The 21,940-nt window shown below is 45.8% G+C and overlaps 1 protein-coding gene across 1 annotated transcript in view; it reads left to right on the forward strand.

Moving 5' to 3' along the window:
* LOC119178709 (5' nucleotidase C) overlaps positions 1–21,940 on the forward strand; it is a 226,198-nt gene that overhangs the window by 18,420 nt on the left and 185,838 nt on the right. The window lies entirely within an intron of this gene.

Below are 21,940 nucleotides of genomic sequence, written 5' to 3' on the forward strand. Positions count from 1 at the left end.
CTTCTTCAATACCTGAAGCTTTAGACGTGTGCGCATCTCTTTTACCTAGAGACGCCCCTGCTGTCGGATACGTACGCACTGGATACCCGGCACGGTGGTCTATAGGTATTTTGGTGCTCGACGGTTGACCCGTAGGTCGCAGGTCAACCGTTGAGACCCGTGAGTTTAGATTTAATGCTCGATAACTGTGAGCTTAGATTTAGGTGCACGTTAAAGAAACCCAGGTGCGTGGTCGAAATTTCCTGAGCCCTCCACTGTGGTGTCTTCATATTGCGGTTTTAGAACGTTAAATGATTCTTAAATACGCAGTAGCTTTTTCCCCTGATCATGTTTCTCAAGCCGTCGTTCATTATGCATGTTATCTTTTGTTTTCTTTCTGTTGTTTTTATTGCCGTCTTTAGCTGAAGCTCCATCAGCAATTGGGTTTTCTATTTTTCCCCGGTCTCTTATCTCCGCCGTTGCCTCTTTCTTTTTTCGTTCTTGCACGTGCAAGGAAAGCGCTTCCATGACGAACGTAGATACATGTCTAAATGGACACTTACAAAAAAAAAAAAGTGCGCAAGAAGGGTTATAAAATGGAGCGGGAGGAAAAAATCTTGAATGTCGCGAAAGGGACTCTCGAAGGCAGTTTGCGGTGAATTCCCTTTGTTTACAGTTCGCTCTCATTAGTATTTGCATTAGAATTCATTAGTCGTGTCTTGTTTGTTTATACCTTTACTCATTTATGACGTTCTACAGATTTTTTTCTTAATGAGCACATAAATAGCTCGTGAATGTTAACAGCTCAGGCGCGCTTTCGCTTATATACAAAGCTGGTTACGACATTAATTTATGACGCCGGAATGTTAGCACATCAGACCAATTTCACTTATATATTGTTTGTTTCATTGCCTTCGTCTCACCTTCTTTTATGTCCCAGGTCACGCTGGTACATATTTTACATGCAATCGTGTGTTTTACGTGACGCTTACTCATTGGTCTTCTGTGTATTGCTGTGCATTATATGTTGCACAAATATCTGACTCCGTGCGTGCTCATGTGCACTGTTCTTGCTCACCCGAACTCTTGCTTCAATATTTGTAACTCGTGTCCTGTTGTATTGCACTATTCCTGCACGTATACGGTGTGCCACTGTATGACATATACAACCCCGTTTTTCTCTTTTCTCGCATTTTGTGTTTTGTCTGCTAAACGAGAAAAAAAGTAGCCGGTGCTGTCGTAAAGGCGTGTAACTTTAACATCATCCCAATAATAAAGAAGGAAAAGGCGCCTATGTACAGGTGAGATTTTATTGATTGATATGTGGGGTTTAACGTCCCAAAACCACCATATGATTATGAGAGACGCCGTAGTGAAGGGCTCCGGAAATTTCGACCACCTAGGGTTCTTTAACGTGCACCCAAATCTGAGCACACGGGCCTACGACATTTCCGCCTCCATCAGAAATGCAGCCGCCGCAGCCGGGATTCGAACCCGCGACCTGCGGGTCAGCAGCCGAAGGTGAGATTTTATTAACAGTAGTGAATCGCTAAACGCGAGGGATCTACCGCCACCCCGGTATAGCCGTTGTAGCTGCAATATGGTCGAGTAAAAAACGACGACCTCGTGGTCATCACTTTATTCGCTGTAACGCGTAAGCAATGTCAGATAGCGTCCAATACGTAAAACGTTATTCTTCGCTGCTACCGTCGTCGAATTCTTCCTTTCATTCTCGAAACCGTTGTGAAAACACGCGAAACCAAAAAGCGGGACTGAAAAGAAAAGCCTTCAAGAACCTTCCGCCACCGTTTTTTTTTTTTGCTTTGTAGAAAATGTTTGAGTTGTAGAAAAGAAACAAACAAAAGACGCCAACATCTTATTAATATGTAAAAAATTATCTGGGTACACCTCGGACACAAAGCTAAAGAAAAAGCTTACGAATTAAAAGACATAGTCCTTTGTAAACATGTTGGCGTGTTTCGCTTTTCTAGATGCATTAATCTCTCTGTCATGATTCCTTTTTCTTTTTTTTCTTCTTTCATGAAGCCTTCGCTAAACGCAGCCGCAGTTAGAACGCATTCACCGTTCCAGAACGTTCTAAAGGAAACAAAACGAAAGCGAGCGTATTGTGGGAAAAATGATTCGTCGATCACGTTTGTATAGTCGACTACCCCGTGTGAGTTTCACAAGGCAGCGTCACCGCCGTCGGTGCTCTGACCGTTCTCATACCACGCCCAAAGAGCCATTCGCGCCATCTATCAGACTGTCTTTGGGCATGCCGTCGGTTGCGGTCCCACCACGTGCACACAGCTTCACAGTTTTCTTCGTGTCGTGTGCCCTTGCGGGCAGATTCTTATTTTCTTTATTTGCCCTTGTTAGCATTTTTCTTTTGCGTTTCTTCCGCCATCTTCAAGTGAAAGCATGACGGGTGGCAGGGGGTCGAAAGTTCCCAGGCCACTATCCCCTGTATTTCTACGGAAGCGTGGCCCGTCAACTTTTCACCAGGCCTGTACATACATTACAGTGATGCTGTCATAGTCTACCCTGTGCCGCCGCCATCGTCGCGGTCGTTGTAATAGTACTAGTAGTAGTTCTAATGGCAGTCCATCGTCGCAGTCGTAGTAGTAGCAGTAGTAGTAGTAGTAGTAGTAGTAGTAGTAATAGTATTAGCTGTTCATCGTCGTGGTCGTAGTAATAGTAGTAGTAGTCCTACTAGTAGTATCAGTATTAGTAGTAAAAGTCGTTGCCGTATCAATAGTAGTAGTAGTAATAGTTGCTGTTATTGCAGCAGCAGCAATAGTAGTAGTAGTAGTAGTAGAGTCGTAGTAATACTACTAGCAGCAGTTGCAGTGGTAGCAGTAGCAGTTGTTGTGGAAGAGTACTACTAGTAGTAAAGTCGTGGTAGTAATAACAGAAGTAGAGAGTCGTAGTAATACTAGTAGAGTAGTAGTAGTAGTAATAATACTAGTATAATAATTGTCATTGTCATCGTAGCAGCAACAGTAGTACTAGTGGTGGTGGTAGTCACGCAGGTTGTAACGTGACCATGGTGAACTCGGTCACCACAGGGTCACATGCATTGGGTAAAAAACAGGAAGAGACTTGAAGGGACCAAATGAATTGTCCAGCAGCAACGCTGTCCGATGGCTTTCACGACGTAGAGCTGATTAGACTTTTTTTTTTTTTACCATCGTTCATGCTCCTGTAGTACGTTCGTTACGCTCGCCTTTTAGGTAGTTTCACGCGTGCTTGCAACGTGTTCGTGTTAACTGTTTATGGCTGTCTTTTTTATGTCTTGCGTACGTGTGTAGATTTTCCTCGTTGTAAAACAATGGACACGTGCCACCCTTGAACTGAGCGCAAGACCGAAAGTGCGCTAACATTGCAATCCCGACAAACGGACGTTTCCCAGGAAAGACCGTTGGTTTTAAGCGTCACCCGTGCTTACACTATACGGTCACGCTTTCCTGTCTACGTTCCGTTTACGGCCTCGTCTTGCAGTTCTGACGTCATTGCGCCCCCGTCGCGGAGCTAACCTGTTGAAACGACAAACGAAATGCGAACTTTCCCTTCTTTTTTCAACTTCACTTTCTCTCTGTCTCTCTGCTGTTATTACGTACGTGTAGTGGTTTCCCAGACAGAATTCCCCGCTTAAAGGCCATCTATTGGTGAATTGGCCCCGATTTTGACGTGATCTGCGGTTTTGCGGGACCCCGTTGTTATGAAACACGGCGGCCAAGTGGAAAGAGAGAGACGACGTAAATTTTTACGAACCACATGGCTGGGTGCAAGAGAATACCTTAAAATAGAAAAAAAAAACTGATAAGGAGACGATGTGGGAGAATATCTTGGCAAGCATGGCTTTGTTGCTCGCGTAAGGAGCAAAATGAGCGTCGGGGCGTCAAACACGTGGCGAGTGCTGCCAGTCCCGTGTTCAGCCTCCGTCCAGTTTTTCTTTTCTTCTTGTTTATGAGCATCCGTACTTAGTCCCACCACGTAAACCAAGGTGGAGTTGTAGAGTCTGCAGTGGTCGTCCTTGGCCTGCGGCGGTGATATAGTAGTAGTAGCAGTAGTAGTAGTAGTAGTAGTAGTATTTTTATTTACAGTAAGCCGGATACAGAGCTCACTGCAGGGGCAAAGGGCTAAAGGCGAACAGCCTGACAAAGGCCCTTGTCCCTCCGCAGTCCGTGACAGTGCAAAGCTTAGACATCAGCACTGACAAACAATATATATATTCAATACATTGGTTTCAAGCAACCTGAAATTGTAAACACAAAATTCAAACATAAATAGCATAAGAAGTTTACATAACACATTTAAATGGCTAAGGTACTCGGCTGCTGTCCCGCATGTCGCGGGATTGAATCCCGGCTGCGGCGGCTGCATTTGTGATAGAGGCGTAAATGCTGTATATAGGCCCGTGTGCTCAGATTTGGGCGCACGTTTAAGAACCTCAGGTGGTTGAAATTTCTGGAGACCTCCACTATACGGCTTCTCTCATAATCATATGGTGGTTTTAGGATGTTAATTCCCACATATAAATCAGTAGTCATCCTTAAGTAATCTTTGCTTGCCGAGATAATCGCGATAGTGCCAATATTGAGCCAAATAAGATTGCTCGCGTGGCTTCGATTAGAAATACGAATTATTAAGAGATAATTGAACCATGGCCTATTACCGAAGCAATCTTCAGCCCGAAGAAGTTAACCCCTCTGACTTTCAGTTATATTGAGTTTTATGGCTCTCATTGGCGTCTCATCTTTTTTTATTCCTGCAGAAAAACTCAAGAGGTCACGGACGCCATTGTGTCTTCGTAACACCTCGTTCTTATCTTCCGGACTGTAAGGACGGTAGCATGTGTGCGGGCATATAGGATGTCGCAGCAGGCAACAACAGTAGTATATGTGCTTTAACGCCCCAAAACCACGATATAACTATGAGGGATGCTGTAGTGAAAGGCTAAAAAAAAACTTTGACCATGCGGTGTTCTTCAACGTATACATGGTATTGGAACTGTACCGAAACTGTACCGGAACTGTACCGGAACTGTACCGGAACTGTAGTACATGGAACTGTACCGATCCGCCTCAATCGAACTGTAATATCCGTGGCTTATATCGAACCGGCGACCTGCAGGTCAGCGACCAAGCATAGTAACCGCCGCTCCACTGAGGCGGCCGATTACAGTAGGCATGGGTAATGCTGATGACATTGTCTCTATGGCAGGGACATTGTTCTTGACAATATGGTACACGGTTTATATACACGCTGCTCAAAGACAGTACGAATTGCTTTCTGTCATGCTGTTGAGGGAGGAAACGTCGATGAAGTTTACATTACACGGCACGCAAGCATTGAAACAGCGAAACTGGATGATTCTAAAGACTGATCTGGTTGCTTCTGGGATATCTTTCAGGCTTTAGCCAAGTAATGCAGGTTGTTTCCGGGTAGCTTCCAGGTTGTTGGTAGGCTTCAGCTAGGTGACGCTAAATTGTTTGCACGCTAAATCTCAGTGTAGGGAGATTCTCGTTGCACCGCAGACAGTCACAGGCGCGATACGGTTGTCCAAACTCCTGAGACAGACACTCACGCTGAAACAAAGTGTTCGCAGCTCTCACGGATCTACGGGCACGTCGCCATTGACGCATCCTCCCGTGGCTTTGGGGTCTTCTCACAACGGCCGTCGCCTTTCCTGTTCCCTCGCGTTCTCTCGTTGTACGTATACTCTGGCTTCTTCGGTTTTCCGCCGTTGTTTCGCAGGTACTGATTGGTTGAGCCAACGAATCGCCTTCTGATTTAGTGTACTAGTGGTGAGTAGTAGATTTTACCCAATTTCTCTAGTGCATACCGATCATGATTATAACAGTTTGACGGATCAAACCACAGGGAACGATTTGCTAAACAGCTGGGCTGTTAAAGCAGTGTGAAGGTCATCGATGGAGTCATTGACAACTATGACGCATCAACAGCGCATGGTGTTTTAGCCCCGAGTACTTACCTCGCACGAATACAGACGGGTTCACCGTTAAAGGGAGCACTTGCGTGTGCCCCAAGCCCGGATTTAGCTCTCTGGCAAAAGCATAGTGGGTTAGATTTGCGCAAAACTACTGCTGGTGAACTGTTCCGATACCTTTTGATAGCTTAGTGTCATCCACAAACAGTATTTCTACGTCTACTTGCAGTTATGAGGCCCGCAATATCGTAAGTGCTCATCAGAGTGTTATATTTAACAGTAAACGGTACTGTACATACACTTAAAGCGTGCTTCATGCAAAATCATTTTGCTTAAATATACCATATAAGAAAACCGTAATGTTAGCTCTAGGTTAAATTTCAGCATTCTAGTAAGATGATCCGTAAATGTTTGACAAGTCTCTTGCATATTCCCAATATCTGTTAAATTGTTCACACGTGAATTACGATGAAGGCGTATCTCATCACTGCCATCGGTAAGACCGCACCAACGCTAAACGTGTCACCATCAAAGTGGCGTGAAGTCTATTTTATAGGCGTGCGCATTACCAGCAAGCTCCAAAGAAGAAATCGCATGGCTGATCCCTCAGTGATAGGAATCGGTATAATAAGAAAGCAATTAAAGCTGCCTCCGATCACAGCTCACCATAGCACTCTGTGTGATCATAAAGGGTGATGATGAGCTTTGAGCTGGATGGAGCCTAGGCGCTGCGACGTAGCTTGAACGCCTCAGTATGTCGGCGGCGCCTACAGCATTGTTTACAAACGTTGAATAGGCCTATAGTAAGAAGAAAATCGCCAACAGTCCCACAGGGCTCATTCCATACGTCTTTGGGTGTAAATATACATTATCTCTACACTCGACTTGGTTTCACGTCAGAACTTCTGGCCGCTCCTGAAGTAGAAAACCATTAGCTCCGGTTCATCAACACTGTGCAGAGCCGCATCTTTTCAGGGTCGCGCTCGCGCATTCTCCCCAAAATCGTGGTAAAAGGGGCAAAAAAACAAAGCAAGCTTTGTTTTAGTGGACGCATGCCAAGAACCTTCCGCGGCCGGTCATTGAGGCTCCAGGTATATTAGGATCCTCCGTGTTTTTCGCGCACAATGTGTGTTGTTTCGGGTTACCATTCCCACGCTTGTTTAATCTCCGAGGCACGCGATTGCTTGTGCCTATATTTAGACGATTGGCTCGCTTCCATCGCTCCCGCAGTCACTTGTGGGGTGGGGGGGTGGGGGGGTGGTAGCGGTTGGAAGAGGAGAAAGGCACCTAATTTCTGCAGCCTGGTCGGGAGCACGACGCGGTGGAGCCACGTTGTGGTCGGTGCAATCGCACGCGACAATTGATGTTCCATTTCTCTCTCACCCTCTCTCTCTGTCTTCTGCGCTACGGTGTATGGCACCAAGACACGGTCAGGCTATACGTACACCTCTGCTGTCATCCATTTCGGACGCCGGGAAAGGAACGGTGAGTGCGCGGAAAATGAACGCCAGCGTGAACAGAAACGACCTTCGGTCAGGGACTCATTATTTTAGTTTACCGGAAGAGAACGACTCGAGCGTTGCGCGGCGCGTATCCTCTTGAGTCGTCCCGTGGTTAGGACAAGAGGCGCGCGATCGCTTGACGCCTCCTCCTCGCACGGTGCGAAATTTGATCGACCGCGTTTCTCGTGGGTATTTCTCACGTGGATCTGTTCGGTTCTCACTTTGCCCCCTGGTACGGGATGCAAAGTATCCGTTTACGGCGAGCCTGCTGCTGCATGTAATTATACGCTAAGGCAAGCGTATTGACTCGTTTTGCAGTGAAAGCTGTCATGAGGTCAAAACACTGGTTACGTGCGCCGTAGTTGTGTGGCTCCACTACCGGTGTCCGCAACCACCATCGCACGAAATTAGAAAAAACAACAACATGTAAATAAAGAAAAAATTCCGCCATATCCACGAAGTGAATGATGATGAGTGGGCGAAGCTCCGGAGGTAAACCTGGTAAACCATGAATCCTCTGTACATTTTGCCCACTCGATTTTATTACATCGCTCCCCGTAGCGTACGTCGCCGCACTAAATCGAACGATTGCCTTCAACCAATGACGCGCGCCATATGTGACATCATTCCTATTTTATAAGATATCGCGTCTTTCATCAACTACAAGTACCGCTTTCTAGTTTATAACTTCTTGCATCTTTTCATCATCAGCTACAAGTACCACCATCTAGTAAACACTACAAGAACTAAACGAGAGGTGGCTACATACAGGAGACGGTACCGCCATCTAGTGAACACTGCAAGAACTAAACTAGAGGTGGCTACATACAGGGGATGGTACCGCCATCTAGTGAACACTGCAAGAACTAAACTAGAGGTGGCTACATACAGGCTACAGGGGACGCACAGCCCACGCCCTAAGGAGCTTCGCCCCTAAAACACTAAGGCCACTGTAGGATTTAAACCCGGGTCCTCTGCGTGACAGCCAAGAGACCACTGAGCCATGCCGGTGCTTCGAACTCTTTTGCAAACTGGCCCTAGGCTGGTTTCATGTCGCGAAAGGAATCTCGTTATTATACGTAATAAAGCGTTTTAAAACAGTGCAGGAACAACCAGGTGTCACATACGAGTAATGCGAATTGCGCAATGAGTGGTTCATCGAATGCTCTAACCCTTTACAAAAGCTTGATCTTGTTCACCTATTAACTGTGAAGCATACGCGGATTGTGGGGATTGCAAAAGCTTTTATCTTCGTCTGCCACAACACAAAAAAGTTGCACAAATTTTCTTGCAAGTGTGCAGCGGGTACCACGCTTCTCCGAAGAAATGTGAAAAATAACATAATGAATGTCCGTCTACTACACAGTGATTAATGGCATGGTGGGTACTCTGCTAATGTTCTTGTAGCATGTTCCCAAGAAAGTGTTTAAAAAAGGCTCTAGAAAGGCCGCTCTTCCAGCTTTCGCTGTGACAGTGCTGTGCGTTCCGCGCAGGCCAGGTGGCCTTTTGAGAGCAGAAGGATTGGGCAGCCCATATGAATAGAATTACGTCGGCTTCTGTCTCGTCCGGCGGCTCCGGTTCGCTGCGAGTTGACACTGTTACGGCTGTTTCTTTGTAAAGAATCATAGTCTCACTCATTCGCGGAATATGTGCTTCTCACTAGAGGAGTAGATGCTCATTATTCACGAACCGTGAAAGTTGCAAGGGCATGTTGAAAAACTTGCTGTAGGCCAGTTATGGTACAAATGTGTAGCCGGAACTGCATTTCGAGGGCGGGAATCTATGAGCCGCTTATATAAACGTACGTGTGTGTGTTGTGTGTGTGTGTGTGTGTGTGTGTGTTGTGCGTGTGTGTGTGTGTGTGTGCGTGTGTGTGCATGTGTGTGTGCGTGTGCGCGCGCATGTTTGTGTGCGTGCATGTGTGCATTCATGTGTGTGTGCGTGCATGTGTGTGCGGGCATGTGTGTGTGCATCTGTATGCGTGCGCGTGCGTGCGTGTGTGTGCTTGTGTGTGTGTGTATCCATGTGTATGTATGCACGTGTGTGCATGCATGTGTGTGTATGCGTGTGTGTGCGTGTGTGTGTGCGTGCGTGTGTGTGTGTGTGTGCGCGCGCATGCATGTGTGTGTGCATTTGTGTGTGTGCGTGCATGTGTCTGTTTGTGTGCATGTGTGTGTGCGTGCATGTGTGTGTGCGCGCATGTGTATGCGCGTGTGTGTGTGTGTATTTGTGTGGGTGCGTGCATTTGTGTGTGTGTGTGTGTGTGTGCACGTGTGTGTGTGTGTGCACATGTGTGTGCATGCATGTGTGTGCGTGTATGTGTGTGTGTGCATCTGTGTGCATGTGCGTGCGCGTGCGTGTCTGTTGTGTGTTTGTGTGTGTGTGTGTTTGTGTGTGTGTGTGTGTGCGTGCACGTGTGTGTGCGTGTATGTGTGCGCGTGCATCTGTGTGCATGTGTGTGTGGGTGCATGCATTTGTGTGTGTGGGTGCATGTGTGTGCGTGCATGTGTGTGTGCATCTGTGTGCGTGCGCGTGCGTGTGTTTGTGTGTGCGTGTGCATTTGTGTGTGTGTGTGTGTGTGTGTGCTTGCATGTGTGTGTATCTGTGTGCGTGCGCGTGCGTGTGTTTGTGTGTGCGTGTGCATTTGTGTGTGTGTGTGTGCTTGCATGTGTGTGTGCATGCATGTGTTTGTGCATGCATGTGTGTGCGTGTGTCGGTGTATGCGTGCGCGTGCGTGTGTGTGTTTGTGTGTGTACTTGCGCGCGCGTGCGTTCTCTCTCTCTCTCTCTGTGAGTGCGTCCGTGCGCGTGCCAATCGGCGGGAGCGATGACATGTATTCCCATTCTTTCGAAACATGACGTCAAACCACCACGATGCTCTCAGATACGTGTTAAGGAACCCCGGTGGTCGAAATTCAGACAACCCTCCACTCCGGCGTCTCTCATAATCGTATGGTGGTCCTGTGACTTCAAGGCTGAAAGTTAATAATAATAATAATAATAATAATAATAATAATAATAATAATAATAATAATAATAATAATAATAATAATAATAATAATAATAATAATAATAATAATAATAATAATAATAATAATAAATTATTATTATTATTATGCTTGGAAACTAGCTGACACGGTTCTCATACCCAAACCGGGAAAGGCGCCGAGCCTAGATAACCTACGCCCCATATCTCTCACGTCGTGCGTGGGCAAAGTGGCTGAGCACGTCGTCCTCAACAGGGTTTGTCGATACCTCGAAGATAACGACTGCATCCCGCACCACATGATTGGCTTCCGACCAGGGTTATCCACTCAAGACGCCATGTTACTCCTAAAGCATCAAATTCTAGATGGCGGAAACACTCGGGACACTCGTGCAATACTCGGTCTCGATTTAGAAAAGGCCTTCGATACGATAACGCACTCGTCAATCTTGAAAGCGATCGCAGCCCTCGGCCTAGGTCATCGATTTTACTACTTTATCCGCTCCTTTCTCACTCGACGCAGAGCCGTCCTCCGCGTAGGAGACCTAGTGTCGGAAGAAGTGGAGCTCGGACAGCGGGGCACTCCTCAGAGATCCGTCCTCTGACCCACGCTCTTCAACCTCGTGATGATCGGGCTTTCCGAACGACTTTCAAAAATAGACGGGCTAAATCACACTATCTATGCGGATGATGTAACCATATGGTGCTCCACAGGGTAGGCTTCATTGAGTCCGCCCTGCAAGAGGCTATCGACACCACCGAGTCTTACCTCGACCACACCGGTCTCAGGTGCTCACCTGCGAAGTCGGAGCTGTTGATATATTTGCCCAAACGCCGGGGTGCCAAGCCCAAAGGGTGGAAACCTCCGGCGGAACGCAATATCACCCTCCACACCAGAGATGGTCGTACTACACCCAGGGTAGACACCATCAAGGTCCTCGGCATGATCATCGAGTCCCGCGGAACCAACACTCAAACAGTACTCAAGCTCAGGACTAAGACTGAGAATGCCATACGACTCGTACGTAGAGTAGCCAACAGGCACCATGGCCTCAAAGAAGACAACCTGCTGCGTCTCGTACACGCGTTTGTTTTGTGCCATTTTACCTACGTTGCCGCTATACACAAGTGCCTACGTGCTGAGCGCGATCAAATCAATGCGCTTATTCGCAAGGTGGTCAAACGAGCCCTTGGCCTCCCTATCACCACTCCAACGTACAAACTCCTCGAGCTTGGCGTACATAACACGCTAGAAGAGATTGCCGGAGCTCAGGAACGCGTGCAATTGACCCGACTCACTACCACCAAGGCAGGCCGCCATATTCTGCACGAGCTTGGTTTCTTCTCCTCGAGGGCCAGGGACTCCCCAGAGTTGACTCTAATTCCCCGTGAAATCCGCGACCTTATCACGGTCGCTCCCATACCACGAAATGTACACCCCGAATACAACAGAGGCAGGCGCCTTGCGCGGGCGACCGCCATTCTCAAGGGCATAGGCATGGAAGCGGACAACGCCTCGTTCGTGGACGCCGCTGCCTATCGCAACAACCAAGCCTTCGCCGCGGTCGCGGTATCATCCGCGCAGCAGACTCTTAACTCCGCCACAATCCTCACCCGAAACCCCGAAGTAGCGGAGCAAGTAGCTATAGCTATAGCTATGCTCGACAGCAAACAGGAATTCATCTACAGCGACTCCAGGCCGGCCATCAAAGCCTTCCAACGCGGAGTCATCTCCGACCAGGCGTTACGTATCCTGCGCAATGCGGACCCTAGTGTGCTGAAGCACCACACTGTCATCTGGTTCCCCGCCCATCTCGGCCAGGTGCCGGGCGCCCTATCCAACCTCAACGAGATCGCCCATGATGCAGCGCGCGCACTTACCGACCGCACTGCCACAGGGCAACCTCATCTTGCTGGGTTAGATACCCATCGGGATGCACCAATTACGTACAATGAAATTACAAAGCACTTTTACCTGGAACGCCGCATTTTTCCACCCCCAGATCAGAAACTTAACCGACCGCAGGCATTAACCCTACGCCTATTACACACACACGTACCCAAACATTGTCACGCTTCACGTTTATTATCCCGATGCATACCCCAGCGACACATGCCCATCATGTGGACACACAGCGACACTCGCACACATGCTCTGGGAGTGTAGAACAACTCCTCCCGACTCTACCTCAAGCAAGTGGAAGAGATCCCTCAGGAGCTCACTTCTCGCCGACCAGCAATGGGCCGTCCAGCAGGCCCACGAAGCGGCCGCCAGGTACTCCCTGTCGGTCCCTACGTGGGAGACGCCTGCTACGCGCTAAGCGCGTCCTGCAGGACTGAAATAAAGTTTTTTCATTCCATTTCATAATAATAATAATAATAATAATAATAATAATAATAATAATAATAATAATAATAATAATAATAATAATAATAATAATAATAATAATAATAATAATAATAATAATAATAATAATAATAATAATAATAATAATAATTATTATTATTATTATTATTATTATTATTATTATTATTATTATTAGACACTATTACCATAGCGTCTTTTGGTGTGAAAAACTCATTGATTCCAAATCAACATGGATTTCTTGCTGGTCGCTCAACTACCACAAATCTTGCTAGTTTCATGGCGCAGATCTCCACACCTATTTCTCAGAGAAGACAAGTTAACGTAATCTACTGTTACCTGAGCAAGGCTTTTGACGTAGTCAGCCACTCACTGATTATGGTTAAACTTGCGCAGTTTGATGTTGACTTGTCGGTTCTGAATCTCCTGCACAGCTATCTGCTCAATAGATCTTGTTATGTTGCCGTAAATGGCCAAACCTCTTTTTGTATAAAGTGACTAGGGGGTCCCTCAGGGGTTCGTATTAGGCCCACTCCTATTTTTAATGTACGTTAATGATGTTTATTTTGCCATTCGCAATTCTTCTTTCCTCTTGTATGCCGATGATATCAAGATATTTAAGGAAATTTGTTCAGTTAACGGCTGTCGCTTGCTGCGTCAGATTTGTGTTCTTTTTCCAAATGATGCAACTGCAATAACTTTTCTCTGAATACCTCGAAGACAAAATTCATGTCTATCACTCGCAAAACATCTAGCGTGTCATTTAAATACTCTGTCAATTCTGTGTTGTTATGCAAGGTTTATAAGATCAGTGATCTTGGTGTTGTTGTTGATAGCACGTTAAACTTTTCTGCTCACGTTAAGCGTGCTGCTATGCGGGGCCTTTGTACTCTCGGATGTGTTCGCAGAACATCTCGAGAATTCAGTTCTCCTATAGCCCTCCACAAATTGTACACTGCAATATGTCTTCCACAACTTGAGTATGCGTCCGTGATATAGAATGGCATTGCTCAATCCAGCGGTAACACCATTGAACGAGTGAGTGAGTAAAAACTTTATTGAACATGTCCGGCGTCATATAGCGGGGCGGGGCTACAAGCACCCCGGCCTAGGTGACGGCCTCGAGTCCTTGGACCCGGGCGGCATCCTGGGCATGCCGGACGGCCCACAGTTGATCGGCAAGGTCGTGGCTGAGCAGAGCCGCCTCCCATCGCGCCTCGCGGTTCGAGACTGCCATGTCTACCGGGTTCGTAGGGGACTGCTGCGCGTTACCGGTACACTTCCACAGCATGTGCTGCAGCGTCGCTCTGGCTCCGCACGCCTTACACGCGTCGGACGTATAAATGCCTGGGTAGCAGAGGCGAAGGGTCACCGGATTCGGGTACGTGTGTGTCTGTAGTTGCCTACAGGCAACCTGCTGTTTCTTGTTTAGTTTGGCGTGGGGTGGTGGATATTTGCATCTGTTCAGTCTGTAGTGTTGCGTGATGTCTCTGAAACCATTGAACGAGTCCAGAAAAAAATCCTCAGCATATATAACCATCGGTTTGCTAGAAATCGCGCTGGATTTCGTTCAAATACTGCTGGATTATTACCATTGACATCACTTCACTGCCGACAAAATCGTTCTGACCTGTTATTTCTTTACAAGCTAGTCCATGGTATCATATCCTGCCCTGTACTTCTCAATTGTGTTAACTTTCGAATTCCGCGTAAGTTAACAAGAAAGAATATACCGTTTCATGTACCCGCCTGCGTCTTGCAACACTCTACCATTCACAGGATACAAAGTTTCTATAATGTTAATTTTCTTGATCTTGACGTTTTTAACGGTCCACAGTCATTGTTTTTATATGAACTTCACACTGTCCTGACATAGTATGGTACAATGTACAAAATCTTCCCTTCTCCGTCTTGCATATATAGTTGTATATGTGAAATCTAATTTTTCGCTTCCCTTCAATACTTCTTGTCTTGTCTTATTTACTCCTCTACTTTTGTGTTCATTTGCTCATGTCTACGCGTTTTTCTCTTGATATTTCTGAGGACTGTCTGCATTGTATTGTTTATTTTTATTGTTTTATTTTTGCGTGCGCCTGCACAAAGACCTTGCGGTTGTTCCTGGGTACGTTAAATAAATTATTATTATTATTATTATTATTATTATTATTATTATTATTATTATTATTAAATGAATTCATGCCTCCTTTTTTACTCCCTTCCAACACGTACGCCTATACGCATTTCAATTGAGAAAGAAACAGATAGAAACAAGGAAAGAAATTTAGATAAAAATAAAGCATAACATAGCCACGTTTAGTATAGCATGGCAAGTGGGCAGGGAAAAAATTTTATGTGACATAAGGGCATTGGTCAAGTCATGATTGTGTTTTAACATTGGCAATCTGAAGGCACTGTATTATGCATTCATACACAGTCATCTAAGTTATTGCTTTGTATGATGGGATAATTCATATTCGGTGCACATTTGGCCATTGAATGTACGGAAAAAAGAAGCAATAATTACTTTGGCTTTACGTCAGACGCCATCACATCCTCTTTTTCTCCTACTTGGCATATTGGCCGTCGACAAACTGTGTACTTGTGCTGTGTGTGTTGTTTTGTAAGATTTTTCTCTGCAACCTCACTATCGACCTATTTTCTGCTGTCTTGTCTTGCATTGCCAACATAACTAAATTCGCGGTCTCCAGTAACCTTTTGTTACCTAAAGTTCACACTAATTATGGAAAAATTAGTATTTTTAAACCAATTTTTCTACGAAATAAATTATCACGTGATCTGAGAGTTATAATGCATATGTGGCAGGATACGACACGAGTGATTTTTTCAACTGAGCGAGTAGATAGAGGAGGAGGAGGAGTAGGTAGCTGCTTCATAAAACAGCGGTTACTACCATAGGCGTATGCACGCGGGGGGGGGGGGGGGAGGGGTTGAGAGAAGGCCGCCGCTTCCCCTAGTCACCTAAGAGATGGGCGCAAAGTCAACCCCATACATTGACATAATAGGGAAGGGTTGCTTCGCCCCCCCCCCCTCCATTTAAGGGGAAACCTATGTGCGCCTAACTGCCGGGTAACACTACCCGGCTGCTTGATTTTGAACCTTTTCTATTGTTTCTGCCCGATACTTTTCAGCCGGGTCCCAAATTTCAAATATGCCGAACATTTATAGTCAAATCTACTCGCAAATCCGGCGTCGGCGGTGTCGTCGATGCTCCCACTGTGCGTCTCATGTTGCCTGCTCGCGTCTCGTGCCAACTGTCGCTCCCCCTCTCTCTCGCCTCGTGAGGCCGACGCAGGCAGCGTCTGGTAGTAAAACCCAACTGCTCGCGCTGCACAATCGTTCGCAGGTCACTCGGTAGGCACTGGATCGCGCGTTCGGAATTCAGTCAAGGGCGTCTTGGTTTTTGCTTGAGCTGACGCTTTGCTTGACTAAAGTAGATGCGATGAAAGCAACAGTACCTTCAACGAGTCAGGGACACGACCAAACACTAGCGCCACACCACTCGTTGAAGGCAACGTTTCTCCTCCATTCAATAAATTGAAATATTAAAGACGAAATAACAATTTAACATTCCCGAGCCATATCCACTTACGCAACATCCACGCGATACCTCATCACTCTGCGACGCATTTACTCGTGTCCCCTCCCATGGGAAGATGCGGGCGTCTTATTTATTTTAGAACTACAGTCAACCATCTATAGAGGGTCATTGCAAAGAAGGTACTATTTCAGTCATATTATTACTAATACTTGTAGCAGATCTCATTGGGGAGTGATCAGTCCTTTTGACGATTAAGATCAGTATATGTATTCTACGTCGTGTATTTCGGACGCTTGCGTTTAGAAGATTGGTCAACAATTTTGAGTATTTGGTATACTGTACCATGAAAGAGCTGCAGGCTGTGTTTAGGTGAAGTGGGTAATTATTTAAAGTACTTGGTACTCTGCTGTGTTAGAAAAAAATGTTTAACGATTTCGAGTATTTCGTACTCAATTATGGGAGAGCACTGAGACGTCCGCATAAAAGGCACTCAGCTATATGAGAGGGTGTAAAGCCGTCCTGTTTAGAAAAAATTTATTGCCACAAACGTCAATAACACTCAACAGAACATTTCAGTCTTAGACATATTCTAATGATGATGACAACACAGACGTCATTTACATGAACATGGATATGAGATGACGTTGAAAAAACATGTACATCCGATGGTTCACACAAACACAACCACAAAATACTTCAAGGTAAAGCCGTCCATGCAAAGGGCGCAATTTCCACATTGCTCATGAAAGCACACTCTCTTAAGTACGCAGAGTTAAGTTGATCCCGAAAAACCTCCATGTTTGATCTGGTTATATCGGTAAGCTCAGCAGCCTGCGCAAAGAGTTTAACTATTAACCTTGGCCACGAAATGTTTGAAAAAGGTACTTGAAGTTTCCAGTTTATTATTAAGGCTAACAACTACAAGATAGAGAAAAAAATGCCTGAAATAGCACCATTCAAATATCTGCTACATATTTCTCGCCGAGCAAGGGGTATAGCGCAAGATAGTCAAGTAGAAAAAAAAGTCTCGTTTACATATTTTGTTTCACAACGAAAGTTTATGCAAAAAAAAACAAAAATTGTGCTAGGCATTCTACTCTATTTAATGACATTTTGTCTATCCAATGATATAATTCTGCTAAGCAATTCCCCAGCATTTACACTTCGGTACTTTTTTTAATGCACTATTATCGATAGTGAGTGTACATTAGATTTCTGGAATGTCTTTTTGCAAAGCTAACAGGATTGAACTTCGACATATTTCAGCGCATACTACGGGTGGAGCAACAATGTGTTATATGTTTAAGTCATGTAGTAAAAATGAATCTTCTTCTATTGAACCAATATGCGACGGTAGATGACGCAGTCATCTGCGAATAATTTTATGCAAAAATTGATGCTATCGACTAGATCATTTATGTAGGCGTAAACTAACACAGGACCCAAAACGCTACCTCGCGGTGCGCATTCAGTGACGCTTTCAATGGATGATAACTTTTCAGCATTCAGAACAACACTAAGGAGATTTAGAATAACGTTTGCAGGTGTTGCGGGCGTTGCTTTAGTTGCGGGCGCCATATGAGTTTTGGAATAGCGTTTGCTCTTTCTAGGGAAAGTCTAGGGACTTTCGCGCCGACCGCAAACCTAAATGCACCGAAGCTACACATGGCGCTTCGCGGGCCTCATGGGCCGCAATCGCTGCATGCTATTTCAGATTTTCTGCGGCTGGGCCACGACCGCGAACGGCGGCTTGCGTTACGACGCATACGCCGTGGCAGGGACCACACCGCAAGGGCTGGTGGTGCGCTATTCTAAAATCCCCTACTCTGTTCGAGACTGCTTGAACTATTCCGAAGCCAGGTTTGGAGTTCAGCCATAATATTTGAAGAAGCAAGCTTGATATCTAATAGATTATGTGGTACTCTGGCGAATGCCTTGCGAAAGTGTAGAAACAAAGAATCAATAATGTTGCTATACTGTCAAAATCAATGATTGTGTCATGCTCAAAGTCAGTTTGATGTGTTGTGCATGAATGACCCTGCCGAAATACATGCCAAGAGGCAGCAAAAAAGAACGTATTCAAGATATTTGAATGGTGCTCTAAAATAACGTAGATCAATTATTTGAAAGAGTTAAAAATAAAGATAAGGGAAGATAATTTGGAACATGTTTTTTTTTTTGCCTTTGATGCACAGGGACCACACTTGCTGCTTTCTAATGCTTTAGAATCATGCCTGCATTTAGAGACAACTTGTGCATTATACGGCACGACAATATCGTGACCAAAAAACTTGAGTATGGACCAGCTGGTGCTCACTGTTAGGCATCTCGACCGCACATACAGCCCATCAACTTGTGTTCTTGGGGTACTGCAGGTGACAGGACCCATCAAGTATGAGGCTCATGGGACGGCCATATGCTCTCCTATAGTAGAGTACCTAGTACTCTAAATCCTTACCCACTTTTTCTAAACACAAGAAAGACGAGGAGAGAAGGAGGTACGACGACACGAGTGTTGTCGTCTTAGCTTTGTTCCTCCTCCTTTCGTCGTACCTCCTTTATTCTTGCGGTAAAGATGCCGAACAGTCAAATGACACTTCTTACGCACGTTAAATGATACACCGTATGGTCCCCTAGTCTGTGCGGGTTCAGAGTGAGTAGCAGACTATCCAAACCAGCATAATCAACTTCTATTTCAGCCGCATATCATTACCGATGATAACTTCGGTGATCGAGCGATCAGCGTTTTGAAGATTAAGAACAACGTATGCACTCAACGCTGTGCATTTCGGACAAATTGTGGACGCTTTCGAGTAGTATGTCGCGTAGTAAGGTTGGAGCAAAGTTGTTTTTTTTTATCAGTATAAGAATCATTAGAGACACTTTTACACTAAACACTTCGAAATCACGTCAGCAAAGCTTATACAAACGCTAAAAGCTATTCTATACAGACTTCGATAATACACTGTGCGCTGCTACGAAACTATGAGAAAAAAATTGCTACCTTGCAAAGATCTAAAGAGAGGGAAAGAAAGGAGGGGGAAGAGGTTGAGTGGCATAGTCAGTCGGAGGACGACTTGTTTCTTTTCTTCAAGTCAGTGTGGCGCTGCAGTAAACTCCAGGTTTTCCCAAGTAATATGAAAAAACGAGTGTGCCATCGCCTTAAAAAAGGCATCAATAACAGCTCGTCAACGGGGTATCCAAAAACGATTTCATAAATTCGGTGTAAAACTGGGAACGCTGCTCGCCATGGCTGTCGACTGGCTTCTGTCTGGCGTCTCCAAATCACGTACGCTGCCCAAGCCAGACTCGAACCTGTTATCTCCAGACGTGCGTGTGTTTAGAAAAAGTGGTTAACGATTTAGAGTACCTACTACTCGGCTATGGGGGAGCATAGAGCCGTTTCTTGGGTCTCACGCTCGATGAGGCCACGTCGACGAAAACTGCCAAAGGATTGTAGCACTTCTGTCTAATGCTTGTGTGTTTACCAGAAGGCCACTCGCAATTTAGAGTACTTCGTACTCTACTATGGGAGAACAAAAGCAGTCTCGTGAGCCTCACATTTTATAAGGCCGTGTCATCAGAAATTGTTGAGAAATTGTGGGTAACCACTCATAGAGTACCAGGTACTCTACTATGGGAGAGCTGAAAGCCATCCCGTAGGCATCACACCTGCTGAGACAGTGAGCACCTTGCTTCTGTTTAGTAAAAATTTATTTACGCTATGTACAGAAAACAAGGGTATCATAACATTCCAGTAATAGGGCATACGCACTTCGGCACATCTATGTGCCACGACAAACATCACTACGTTGCAATGAAGACATCATTGCTGTAATATACATGACACTGTTTGCATACATGTACACAAGAACTCAATGCAACATCATGGTACAAGGGTATAACGATGCAATATATGCAATGAAACAATTGGTTGCAAACGAAATTATGAATAACTACTCAGCGTAGTTCAATGAGGTCAATGAACTTATCCGGGAATTCGAATGCACGTAAAACATTTAGTAAGTAGTCATGTTCTACGAATTCAAAAGCTTTCTCCTGATCTAAGGTAACCAACAGTCCGTGTGCACACCGGCTAGTGGCGTACTGAATGATGTCACGCGTTAGCCCCATATGGGTGTGTATTTCTCTGCCTGAACTAGAACAGACCTGGTGGGGAGCGAATAATGTGTCAAGAGATGGACTGATTGGGCGCACCAAGATGTTGGCCAAGAGCTTATAATCTACATTAGGCAGGGTAATAGGGCGCCAATCTTCTGGTCGCGTGGACATTGGGCCTTTCTTGGGAACTAGTGTTATACGGCCTCTGTGGAAAGAGTTTGAAAAGGTAATATCTCGGAAACAGTTGCGAATGACGCGTGACGTAATTGGACCAATGATAGGCCAGAACTGTACATAAAACTCTGCAGGGAGTCCGTCAGGCCCTGGGGCCAAACCCTTTTTTATTGCGTCCAATGCGCCTTTTATTTCGTCATCGAATGGCGGTGATAGCAGAACGTCTTGTGACATGTTGGAATCACGTGGGAAGTGGCAATGGATGCGAAGAAACGGATCCTGGGTAACTGACACTAGCAACAGATTGAGCCATCGACTGGAAGTGTTGAGTGAATACCTGAAAGTCACGCGTACCCGCAGCAGCTGGCGTGGTAGAGTTTAGCGAGTTGGCAGGCGAGCCTGGTGAACAAAGCAGAGCTCTGCGTGCAAGCCTTAGCACCTCAGGGTGCGCACATGGTGCACATCTACAGCGCCAATCCGCAACCGAGAGCGAATAAGCGCGCATAGTACGTTGGTACCGTTCGATGAGCTCCTCTTGCCATGCCCGCATAATGGGAGAAGAGCTGGGATCACAGTGAGCAATGTGTACTTTTTTTGGATTAACAATGACGGGCACTAAGTACCCTGCCCGACGCAGTGCAATGATGACGCCATTGTTCTTTGAGGCGATCCCAATCAGCTATATCCGCCTCAATGAGCGATGCGCGTAACGTTCGGGACAATGTTTCCGTAGACTGAGAGTCCTGGAGGACGCGGCAATCGAGACGCCATGGTCTGTGAATCGTTGGCGTCTCCACTGACAGGTAGAGAGGGAGCATAACCGGGCGGTGGTCGCTTATGTACACTGATGTCAGTGGCAATAACATTACCCCAGTGTCGTGAACGTAAGTAATGAGAACAGGGGATGCGTACACGTGATCAATTCTGCTGCTTGATCTGCTTGATGCCAAGTATAGGCAATATTGCTACTATGTTCGCTTTCATGAATGTCAATCAATGCCAATTGCTGTCCTAGACGTTTGAGTTCTCTGGCGTTCCAGTTTGACCGGCCGCGACCCGGACCTTGAACGTCTGCGTGTGTCTAAGACACAATTAAAGTCCCCTAGTAGTACCACATGTTGTGAATTCAAAAGGAACACATCAAGAGATTGGAAGAACGCATTACATTAGAGTTCACGGACGCCGCTGGGGCCTACACGCCAACAAATCTTATTGTTAACGAAAAAAAGGTGCAGTAGAACGCCAGCACGCGTCCGAAAGCATCGAAGGAAACATGATGGTCACGCAAAAGACCTCGGTTA

This window comes from Rhipicephalus microplus, unplaced genomic scaffold (assembly GCF_043290135.1).
Source record: "Rhipicephalus microplus isolate Deutch F79 unplaced genomic scaffold, USDA_Rmic scaffold_67, whole genome shotgun sequence".
NCBI classification, from domain to species: Eukaryota; Metazoa; Arthropoda; class Arachnida; order Ixodida; family Ixodidae; genus Rhipicephalus; species Rhipicephalus microplus.